This window comes from Arachis hypogaea, chromosome 1 (genome assembly GCF_003086295.3).
Source record: "Arachis hypogaea cultivar Tifrunner chromosome 1, arahy.Tifrunner.gnm2.J5K5, whole genome shotgun sequence".
Lineage (NCBI taxonomy): Eukaryota > Viridiplantae > Streptophyta > Magnoliopsida > Fabales > Fabaceae > Arachis > Arachis hypogaea.
In genome coordinates this window covers 17,951,758-17,963,523 of record NC_092036.1, presented here as the reverse complement: position 1 = coordinate 17,963,523, position 11,766 = coordinate 17,951,758, and the positions used below count along the sequence as shown (strand labels likewise).

Genomic DNA, 11,766 nt, shown 5'->3' with positions numbered 1-11,766 from the left:
GGATTTTTGGGGAAGAGGTGGTGAGGTGATTGGTGAATGGGTGAAGAAGAGAGAGAGAGTGGTGGGGTAGGTGGGGATCCTGTTGGGTCCACAGATCCTGAGGTGTCAAGGAAAAGTCATCCCTGCACCAAATGGCAAGCAAAAATGCATTTTTAGCCAATTCTGGCGTTAAACGCCGGGCTGGTGCCCATTTCTGGCGTTTAACGCCAGGAGCTTGCCCTTTTCTGGCGTTTAACGCCAGTCTGGTGCCCCTTTCTGGCGTTAAACGCCCAGAATGGTGCCAGACTGGGCGTTAAACGCCCAACAGCTAACCTTACTGGCGTTTAAACGCCAGTAGGTGCGTCCTCCAGGGTGTACTATTTTTCTTCCTGTTTTTCATTCTGTTTTTGCTTTTTTCATTGATTTTGTGACTTCTCATGATCATCAACCTACAAAAAAAAAACATAAAGTAACATAAGAAAATAGTTAATTATAAAACATTGGGTTGCCTCCCAACAAGCGCTTCTTTAATGTCATTAGCTTGACAGAGGACTCTCATGGAGCCTCAGAAATGCTCAGAGCTATGTTGGAACCTCCCAACACCAAACTTAGAGTTTGAATGTGGGGGTTCAACACCAAACTTAGAAGTTGGTTGTGGCCTCCCAACACCAAACTTAGAGTTTGACTGTGGGGGCTCTGTTTGGCTCTGTTTTGAGGGAAGCTCTTCATGCTTCCTCTCCATGATGATAGAGGGATATCCTTGAGCCTTAAACACCAAGGATTCTTCATTCACTTGAATGATCAACTCTCCTCTATCAACATCAATCACAGCCTTTGCTGTGGCTAGGAAGGGTCTGCCAAGGATGATGGATTCATCCATGCACTTCCCAGTCTCTAGGACTATGAAATCAGTAGGGATGTAATGGTCTTCAACCTTTACCAGAACATCCTCTACAAGTCCATAGGCTTGTTTTCTTGAATTGTCTGCCATCTCTAGTGAGATTTTTGCAGCTTATACCTCAAAGATCCCTAGTTTCTCCATTACAGAGAGAGGCATGAGGTTTACACTTGACCCTAAGTCACACAAGGCCTTCTTGAAGGTCATGGTGCCTATGGTACAAGGTATTGAAAACTTCCCAGGATCTTGTCTCTTTTGAGTTAATTTCTGCCTAGACAAGTCATCCAGTTCTTTGGTGAGCAAAGGGGGTTCATCCTCCCAAGTCTCATTTCCAAATAACTTGTCATTCAGCTTCATGAATTCTCCAAGGTATTTGGCAACTTGCTCTTCAGTGACATACTCATCCTCTTCAGAGGAAGAATACTCATCAGAGCTCATGAATGGCAGAAGTAAGTCCAATGGAATCTCTATGGTCTCATTTTGAGCCTCAGATTCCCATGGTTCCTCATTGGAGGCCAGTGGACGTCCATTGAGGTCTTCCTCAGTGGCGTTCACTGCCTCTTCTTCCTCCCAAAATTCGGCCATGTTGATGGCCTTGCACTCTCCTTTTGGATTTTCTTCTGTATTGCTTGGGAGAGTACTAGGAGGGAGTTCAGTAATTTTCTTGCTCAGCTGACCCACTTGTGCCTTCAAATTTCTAATGGAGGATCTTGTTCAGTCATGAAACTTTGAGTGGTTTTGATCAGATCAGAGACCATGGTTGCTAAGTCAGAGTTATTCTGCTTAGAACTCTCTGTCTGTTGCTGAGAAGATGAGGGAAAAGGCTTGCTATTGCTAAACCTGTTTCTTCCACCATTATTATTATTGAAACCTTGTTGAGGTCTCTGTTGATCCTTCCATGAGAAATTTGGATGATTTCTCCATGAAGGATTATAGGTGTTTCCATAGGGTTCTCCCATGTAATTCACCTCTTCCATTGAAGGGTTCTCAGGATCATAAGCTTCTTCCTCAGATGAAGCTTCCTTAGTACTGCTTGGTGCATTTTGCGTTCCAGACAGACTTTGAGAAATCATATTGACTTGTTGAGTCAATATTTTATTCTGAGCCAATATGGCATTCAGAGTGTCAATATCAAGAACTCCTTTCTTCTGACTAGTCCCATTGTTCACAGGATTCCTTTCAGAAGTGTACATGAATTGGTTATTTGCAACCATTTCAATCAGCTCTTGAGCTTCTGTAGGCGTCTTCTTCAGATGAAGAGATCCTCCAGCAGAGCTATCCAAAGACATTTTGGATAGTTCAGACAGACCATCATAGAAAATACCTATGATGCTCCATTCAGAAAGCATATCAGATGGACACTTTCTGATTAATTATTTGTATCTTTCCCAAGCTTCATAGAGGGATTCTCCTTCCTTCTGTCTGAAGGTTTGGACTTCCACTCTAAGCTTACTCAATTTTTGAGGTGGAAAGAACTTTGCCAAGAAGGCATTGACTAGCTTTTCCCAAGAGTCCAGGCTTTCTTTAGGTTGAGAGTCCAACCATGTTCTAGCTCTGTCTCTTACAGCAAAAGGGAATAGCATAAGTCTGTAGACCTCAGGGTCAACCCCATTAGTCTTGACAGTGTCACAGATTTGCAAGAATTCAGCCAAAAACTGATGAGGATCTTCCAATGGAAGTCCATGGAACTTGCAATTCTGTTGCATTAGAGAAACTAATTGAGGCTTAAGCTCAAAGTTGTTTGCTCCAATGGCAGGGATAGAGATGCTTCTCCCATAGAAGTCGGGAGTATGTGCAGTAAAGTCACCCAGCACCTTCCTTGCATTGTTGGCATTGTTGTTGTTTTCGGCTGCCATGTGTTCTTCTTCTTTGGAGAATTCGGTTAGGTCCTCTACAGAGAATTGTACCTTAGCTTCTCTTAGCTTTCTCTTCAAGGTCCTTTCAGGTTCAGGATCAGCCTCAACAAGAATGCCTTTGTCTCTGCTCCTGCTCATATGAAAGAGAAGAGAACAAGAAAATATGGAATCCTCTATGTCACAGTATAGAGATTCCTTGAGGTGTCAGAGGAAAAGAAAATGGAAGGCAGAAGTAGAAAATTCAAACTTATCAAGAAAGATGGAGTTCGAATTTTGCATTTAGGAATAGTGTTAGTCCATAAATAGAAGGATGTGAGAAGAAGGGAAGTGGTTTTCGAAAATTAAGTAAGAAATTTTGAAAACATTTTGAAAAACACTAATTAATTTTCGAAAACCAAGAGTGGAAAAGAAATCAAGTGATTTTTGAAAAAGATTTTGAAATTAGAAATCAAAAAGATTTGATTGAAAACTATTTTGAAAAAGATGTGGTTAAGAAGATATGATTAGTTTTAAAAAAAATGTGATTGAGAAGATATGATTTGAAAAACATTTTTAAAAAGATTTGATTTTAAAAATTAATGACTTGGCTATCAAGAAAAGATATGATTCAAACATTAAACCTTCCTCAACAGAAAAGGCAACATGCTTGAAATGTTGAATCAAATCATTAATTGATAGCAAGTATCTTTGAAAAAGGAAAGAAATTGATTTTGAAAAAGATTTGATTGAAAAGATATGATTTGAAAAAGATTTGATTTTGAAAAACTTTGAAAACCTGAAAAAAATTGCATTGAAAACAGAATCTTCCCTCTTGTGCCATCCTGGCGTTAAACGCCCAGAATTGTGCATATTCTGGCATTTAACGCCCAAAACACTACCTTTTTGGGCGTTAAACGCCCAACCAGGTACCCTGGCTGGCGTTTAAACGCCAGTTTGTCCTTCTTCACTGGGCGTTTTGAACGCCCAGCTTTTTCTGTGCAATTCCTCTGCAGTATGTTCTGAATCTTCGATTCTCTGTATTGTTGACTTGAAAAGACACAAATTAAAAATATTTTTGGATTTTTAATAATAAGGAATAATCAAAATGCAACTAAAATCAATTAACAATGCATGCAAGACACCAAACTTAGCAGTTTGTATACTGCTGACACTAATGAGAATGCATATGAGACACATAAACACTCAAGTCAAAAGAATTCAAAGATCAGAGTAAGAAATCATCAAGAATTACTTGAAGATCCTTAAGACACATGAATGAATGTATGCAATTGACACCAAACTTAAAATGAAACACTAGACTCAAACAAAAAATATTTTTGGATTTTATGATTTTCTAAATTTTTTTTTGTGCTTTTTCGAAAATAAAGTGGAAGAAAGTATCAAAATTCTTAATGAGAATTCCAGGAATCATGCAATGTTTAGTCTAAGACTCCGGTCCAGGAATTAGACATGGCTTCACAGCCAGCCAAGCTTTCAGAGAAAGCTTCGGTCCAAAACACTAGACATGGCCAATGGCCACCCAAGCCTTAGCAGATCACTGCTCCAACAGCAAGATTGATAGAAATCAACAAGCTCTTGTGATGATAAGTTGAAACCTCGGTCCAATGAAATTAGACATGGCTTCACAGCCAGCCAGACTTCAACAAATCATCTTGAAACACTAGAATTCATTCTTAAGAATTCTGAAGAAAAAATACCTAATCTAAGCAACAAGATGAACCGTCAGTTGTCCAAACTCAACAATCCCCGGCAACGGCGCCAAAAACTTGGTGCACGAAATTGTGATCACTACTTTTCACAACTCAAATAATCCCCGGTGATGAAACCAAAAACTTGGTGTTCAATACCATGGCATAAACACAACTTCGCACAACTAACCAGCAAGTGTACTGGGTCGTCCAAGTAATAAACCTTACGCGAGTAAGGGTCGATCCCATAGAGATTGTTGGTATGAAGCAAGCTATGGTCACCTTGTAAATCTCAGTCAGGCAAACTCAAATGGGTATGGTGATAAACGCATAAAACATAAAGATAAAGATAGAGATACTTATGTAATTCATTGGTAGGAACTTCAGATAAGCGTATGAAGATGCCTTCCCTTCCGTCTCTCTGCTTTCCCACTGTCTTCATCCAATCCTTCTTACTCCTTTCCATGGCAAGCTTAAGCAAGGGTTTCACCGTTGTCAGTGGCTACCTCCCATCCTCTCAGTGGAAATGTTCAACGCACCCTGTCACGGCACGGCTATCCATCTGTCGGTTCTCAATCAGGCCGGAATAGAATCCAGTGATTCTTTTGCGTCTGTCACTAACGCCCCGCCCTCAGGAGTTTGAAGCACGTCACAGTCATTCAATCATTGAATCCTACTCAGAATACCACAGACAAGGTTAGACCTTCCGGATTCTCTTGAATGCCGCCATCAGTTCTAGCCTATACCACGAAGACTCTGATCTCACGGAATGGCTGGCTCGTTTGTCAGGCGAGCACTCGGTTGTCAGGCGATCAACCATGCATCGTGTATCAGGAATCCAAGAGATATTCACCCAATCGAAGGTAGAACGGAGGTGGTTGTCAGTCACACGTTCATAGGTGAGAATGATGATGAGTGTCACGGATCATCACATTCATCAAGTTGAAGAACAAGTGATATCTTAGAACAAGAACAAGCGGAATTGAATAGAAGAACAATAGTAATTGCATTAATACTCGAGGTACAGCAGAGCTCCACACCTTAATCTATGGTGTGTAGAAACTCCACCGTTGAAAATACATAAGAACAAGGTCTAGGCATGGCCGAATGGCCAGCCTCCCAATGATCTAAGAACTAGATGTCCCAAGATGATCTAGAGATCTAAAGTGATCAAAAGATTCAAATACAATAGTAAAAGGTCCTACTTATAGAAAACTAGTAGCCTAGGGTGTACAGAGATGAGTAAATGACATAAAAATCCACTTCCGGGCCCACTTGGTGTGTGCTTGGGCTGAGCAATGAAGCATTTTCATGTAGAGACTCTTCTTGGAGTTAAACGCCAGCTTTTATGCCAGTTTGGGCGTTTAACTCCCATTTTGGTGCCAGTTCCGGCGTTTAACGCTGGAATTCCTGAGGGTGACTTTGAACGCCGGTTTGGGCCATCAAATCTTGGGCAAAGTATGGACTATCATATATTGCTGGAAAGCCCAGGATGTCTACTTTCCAACGCCGTTGAGAGCGCGCCAATTGGGCTTCTGTAGCTCCAGAAAATCCACTTCGAGTGCAGGGAGGTCAGAATCCAACAGCATCTGCAGTCCTTTTTTGGTCTCTGAATCAGATTTTTGCTCAGGTCCCTCAATTTCAGCCAGAAAATACCTGAAATCACAGAAAAACACACAAACTCATAGTAAAGTCCAGAAAAGTGAATTTTAACTAAAAACTAATAAAAATATACTAAAAACTAACTAGATCATACTAAAAACATACTAAAAACAATGCCAAAAAGCGTATAAATTATCCGCTCATCAAGACACTAGACTCAAACAAGAAATTTTTGGATTTTATGATTTTGTAATTTTTTTTTTGGATTTTTCGAAAATTAAGTGGAAAAGAAAATAAAGGTATCAAAATTCTTAATGAGAATTCCAAGAATCATGCAATGTTAGTCTAAAGCTTCAGTCTAAAGGAATTAGACATGGCCAGCCAAGCTTCAGCAGGACATTGCATTCAAGAGCTAAATTGATGAGAATCAATCAGCTTTGGTGATGATAAGAACATCACTTTGAAACACTAGAATTCATTCTTAAGAACTCCGAAGAAAAAAAATACCTAATCTAAGCAACAAGATGAACCGTCAGTTGTCCATACTCAACAATCCCCGGCAACGGCGCCAAAAACTTGGGGCACGAAATTGTGATCATCAATGGCGCCATCAACATGGTACGCTCAATTGCAATCTCAACTTTTCATCACAACTTCACACAACTAACTAGCAAGTGTACTGGGTCGTCCAAGTAATAAACCTTACGCGAGTAAGGGTCGATCCCACAGAGATTGTTGGTATGAAGCAAGCTATGGTCACCTTGTAAATCTTAGTCAGGCAAACTCAAATGGTTATGGGTGATATACGAATAAAACATAAAGATAAAGATAGAGATACTTATGTAATTCATTGGTGGGAATTTCAGATAAGCGTATGGAGATGCTTGTCCCTTCCGTCTCTCTTCTTTCCTACTGTCTTCATCCAATCCTTCTTACTCCTTTCCATGGCAAGCTGTATGCAAGGGTTTCACCGTTGTCAGTGGCTACCTCCCATCCTCTCAGTGGAAATGTTCAATGCACCCTGTCACGGCACGGCTATCCATCTGTCGGTTCTCAATCAGGCCGGAATAGAATCCAGTGATTCTTTTGCGTCTGTCACTAACGCCCCGCCCTCAGGAGTTTGAAGCTCGTCACAGTTATTCAATCATTGAATCCTACTCAGAATACCACAGACAAGGTTTAGACCTTTCGGATTCTCTTGAATGCCGCCATCAGTTCTAGCTTTTACCACGAAGACTCTGATCTCACGGAATGGCTGGCTCGGTTGTCAGGCGAGCGCTCGGTTGTCAGGCGATCAACCATGCGTCGTGTATCAGGAATCCAAGAGATATCCACCCAATCTAAGGTAGAACGGAGGTGGTTGTCAGGCACACGTTCATAGGTGAGAATGATGATGAGTGTCACGGATCATCACATTCATCAAGTTGAAGAACAAGTGATATCTTAGAACAAGAACAAGCGGAATTGAATAGAAGAACAATAGTAATTGCATTAATACTCGAGGTACAGCAGAGCTCCACACCTTAATCTATGGTGTGTAGAAACTCCACCGTTGAAAATACATAAGAACAAGGTCTAGGCATGGCCGAATGGCCAGCCTCCCAATGATCAAAAGATCTAAAGATCAAAAGATTCCAAAGATCAGAAGATTAAAATACAATAGTAAAAGGTCCTATATATAGAGAACTAGTAGCCTAGGGTTTACAGAGATGAGTAAATGACATAAAAATCCACTTTCGGGCCCACTTGGTGTGTGCTTGGGCTGAGCATTGAAGCTTTTTTCGTGTAGAGACTCTTCTTGGAGTTAAACGCCAGCTTTTGTGCCAGTTTGGGCGTTTAACTCCCATCCTTGTGCCAGTTTGGGCGTTTAACGCTGGAAATTCTGATGGTGACTTTGAACGCCGGTTTGGGCCATCAAATCTTGGGCAAAGTATGGACTATCATATATTACTGGAAAGCCCATGATGTCTACTTTCCAACGCCGTTGAGAGCGCACCAATTGGGTTTCTGTAGCTCCAGAAAATCCACTTCGAGTGCAGGGAGGTCAGAATCCAACAACATCTGCAGTCCTTTTTAGTCTCCAAATCAGATTTTTGCTCAGGTCCCTCAATTTCAGCCAGAAAATACCTGAAATCACAGAAAAACACACAAACTCATAGTAAAGTCCAGAAAAGTGAATTTTAACTAAAAACTAATAAAAATATACTAAAAACTAACTAGATCATACTAAAAACATACTAAAAACAATGCCAAAAAGCGTATAAATTATCCGCTCATCAAATGCCCAGAGAAGGGCCCAAATAGAGGAACACGCCTCAAATCCTAAGGCGCCCCAAGCCTACAGAGAGAAGGGCGGTTCCCTTGAAGATAAGATTACCTCACTTATAGATAAGATAAAGATAAGATAAGATAACTAACTTATCTTATCCACAGAAGGCCACATCTCATCATTATAAATACACTGGAGCACCCAGGTATAACTGATACTCTGATTCTACTCAATACCTGCTTAATACCCTTGCTAACTTAAGTATCGGAGTCCCTTGCAGGTACCCCCCACCCTCCGGGGACAAAGGAATCAGCACCACCAACAAGTTCAACAAGTCGGACACAACAGCTCCAGCCATCTCCCACCAGCCGGACACGTTAGCACCGACCAGTATAGAAGATCTCATCCGAGATCGACCTCCAATTTCAGGTAACCCTCGGAACATTGGCGCCGTTGCCGGGGACCTGGAAGTCATCCCATCACCATGGCGGACGACCATGACAACGACCACGATTCAGGTCTGGAGGATCGGACACCGCACAAAAACGCGGATGTCACGCTACAAAACACTCCGGAAACTAACAAAGACAAAGACTCACCAAATTCAGGGGCAATAGAAGCGCTCCTGGATCGCCTAAAACAACTGGAAAAAGAAACCCAACAACAATGGGAAATTGGAAGAGATCTCCAAAGAGAGGTGCGGCGACGTCGAGAGTTGGAAGAAAAACTACAGCAATTGGAAGCCGATCTCAAATTAAAAGCCCCCCGGACTAATCTCGAGGAAAATTCACGCAAAGACCAAGACCCGTTCACCAGGGAAATCATGAAAACCAAAATTCCAAAAGACTTCAAACTCCCGGATATGACCCTGTATGATGGCACCACGGATCCCAACCACCACCTCAGCAACTTCAGAAGTAGAATGTACCTCACCGACGCCCCAGATACTGTTCGTTGTAAGGCTTTTCCAACAACTCTCACAAAGACAGCGATCCGATGGTTCGACAACCTACCCCCGAAGTCCATCTCAAGCTTTGATGAGTTAGCTAAAAAATTCCTTGCCAGATTCTCCATTCAGAAAGATAAAGCCAAGAACGCCCCCAGTTTACTAGGGATCAAACAAGGAGATCGGGAGAGCCTCCGCAACTACATGGAGAGATTCAACAAAACATGTATGGACATACAAAGCTTACCAACGGAGGCCGCCATCATGGGACTCATCAATGGCTTACGAGAGGGACCTTTCAGCCAATATATATCAAAAAAGTACCCGACCTCCTTAGACGAAGTGCAGGAGCGGGCAGAAAAGTATATCAACATGGAGGAAAACGCTCGGTTAGGAGAAACCTCAAAATCGGGGGCCTCCTACCGAGACAAAGACAAGGAACCCAAAAGAAAAGAAGATCGACAAGGGAAAAAAATAAAAAAATACCATAACTACACCCCTCTCAGAGCATCCCTGGTCGAGATATACAAAGAAGTCTGCCATACGGAAAAAATTCCCCCAGCATGGCCGCTCAAAGGCAAAAGGGGAGGAGGAAACTGAAAGGAATATTGTGAATACCATCAAGTCCGAGGACACTCCACAAACGAATGCTTCGACTTAAAAAATATCATAGAAAAAATGGTGAGAGAAGGAAAATTAGATCGATTCCTGGCCACCCGAGATGATCAAAGAAAGAGACGAAGGGATGAAGATACCGAACGAACAGAACAACCACCTCGGACACCAGAAAGACATGTTCACATGATACACGGCGGATTCACAGCAGGAGGGATCTCCAAATCCTCTCGCAAAAGATATCTCAAAGAAGTATATCATGTCGAAGAAGAGGAGAAAGCACTTAACATTCCGGCAATAACATTCACTAAAGAGGATGCATCCGGCATCATCACAGAACACGATGATCCCATGGTTATCACTGTTATATTGGCAAACGCCAACCTACACCGCACATTAATAGACCAAGGGAGTTCTGCCGACATCTTATTCAAAACAGCCTTTGATAAACTCGGCTTGGAAGAAAAAGAACTTAAAGCATATCCAAACAGCCTGTTTGGGCTAGGAGATACCCCGGTTCGACCACTCGGATACCTACCACTACATACAACCTTCGGAAAAGGGGACCAATCCAGGACCCTCAAAATAGACTACATCGTAGTCGATGTAAGTTCAGCTTACAACGCTCTCATAGGACAGACAACACTCAATCAACTCGGCGCAATAGTCTCGACCCCACACCTATGTATGAAGTTCCCAACCCCAAAAGGGATAGCCACGATAAAAGCAGACCAGAAGACGGCACGTCGCTGTTATAATGAAATCTTAAACCTCAGAGGCAAAGGAGAAGAGTTCCATACAATCGACCTGGGCGGAGTTCACCGACGAAAAGAACTTCGTCCCCAGCCAGAGGGCGAGATAGAAAAGATTCAGATCGAGGATACCTCGGAAAAAACAACCAATATCGACACAATCCTAAAAGGAGATTTAAAAGAATTGCTAATACAATTCTTGCGAGATAACGTCGATCTCTTTGCATGGAAAGCCGCAGACATGCCAGGCATAGACCCTAAGCTAATGTGTCATAAGTTGGCGGTTTATCCAGGATCTCGACCGGTGTAACAGAGACGAAGAAAACTTGTGCCAGAGCGATCCCAAGCTGTGGACGAGCAAGTACAGGCACTACTAGAAGCCGAATTCATAAGAGAAGTCAAATACCCGCTATGGCTAGCCAACGTTGTCTTGGTGAAAAAAATCAAATGGGAAGTGGCAAATGTGCACCGATTACACCGATCTCAACAAGGCTTGTCCAAAAGATCCATACCCACTCCCAAGTATTGATGCTTTAGTAGATGCTTCCTCCGAATACAAATATCTCTCGTTTATGGATGCATACTCGGGATACAATCAAATCCCCATGTATCCACCAGATCAAGAAAAGACCTCGTTCCTAACACCAAAAGCAAACTACTGCTACATCGTAATGCCTTTTGGTCTTAAGAACGCATGAGCTACTTATCAAAGGCTAATGAACAAAGTCTTTTCCGATCACATCAGAAAAGTCATGGAAGTTTATGTGGACAACATGTTGATAAAGACACAAAGCGAAGATACATTATTATCCGACCTGACTCAAGTGTTTTACACTATAAGGAAGCACAACATGCGGCTCAATCCCGCAAAATGCACCTTCGCAGTAGAAGCAGGCAAATTCTTAGGCTTCATGCTCACACAAAGGGGAATTGAAGAAAATCCAGACAAATGCCAAGCCATACTCAACATGAAGAGCCCAACCTGTGTCAAAGAAGTACAACAACTCAATGGGAGGTTGGCCGCCCTATCCCGATTCTTAGCAGGAGCTGCGATAAGATCTCTCCCCTTCTATGCTACTTTAAGAAAGGGAAAACAGTTCGAATGGACGACAGAATGTGAGCAAGCCTTCCAAGACTTCAAGGAGTTCTTAGGACGGCCAC

General features: G+C 42.2%; 1 non-coding gene across 1 annotated transcript; it reads left to right on the top strand.

The window, feature by feature from the left end:
* The first annotated feature begins 2,220 nt into the window (after positions 1–2,220).
* Positions 2,221–2,328, top strand: LOC112717386 (small nucleolar RNA R71). The gene has a single exon (XR_003160630.1). It is a non-coding gene; the product is annotated as a small nucleolar RNA R71 (small nucleolar RNA).
* Positions 2,329–11,766: the final 9,438 nt, after the last annotated feature.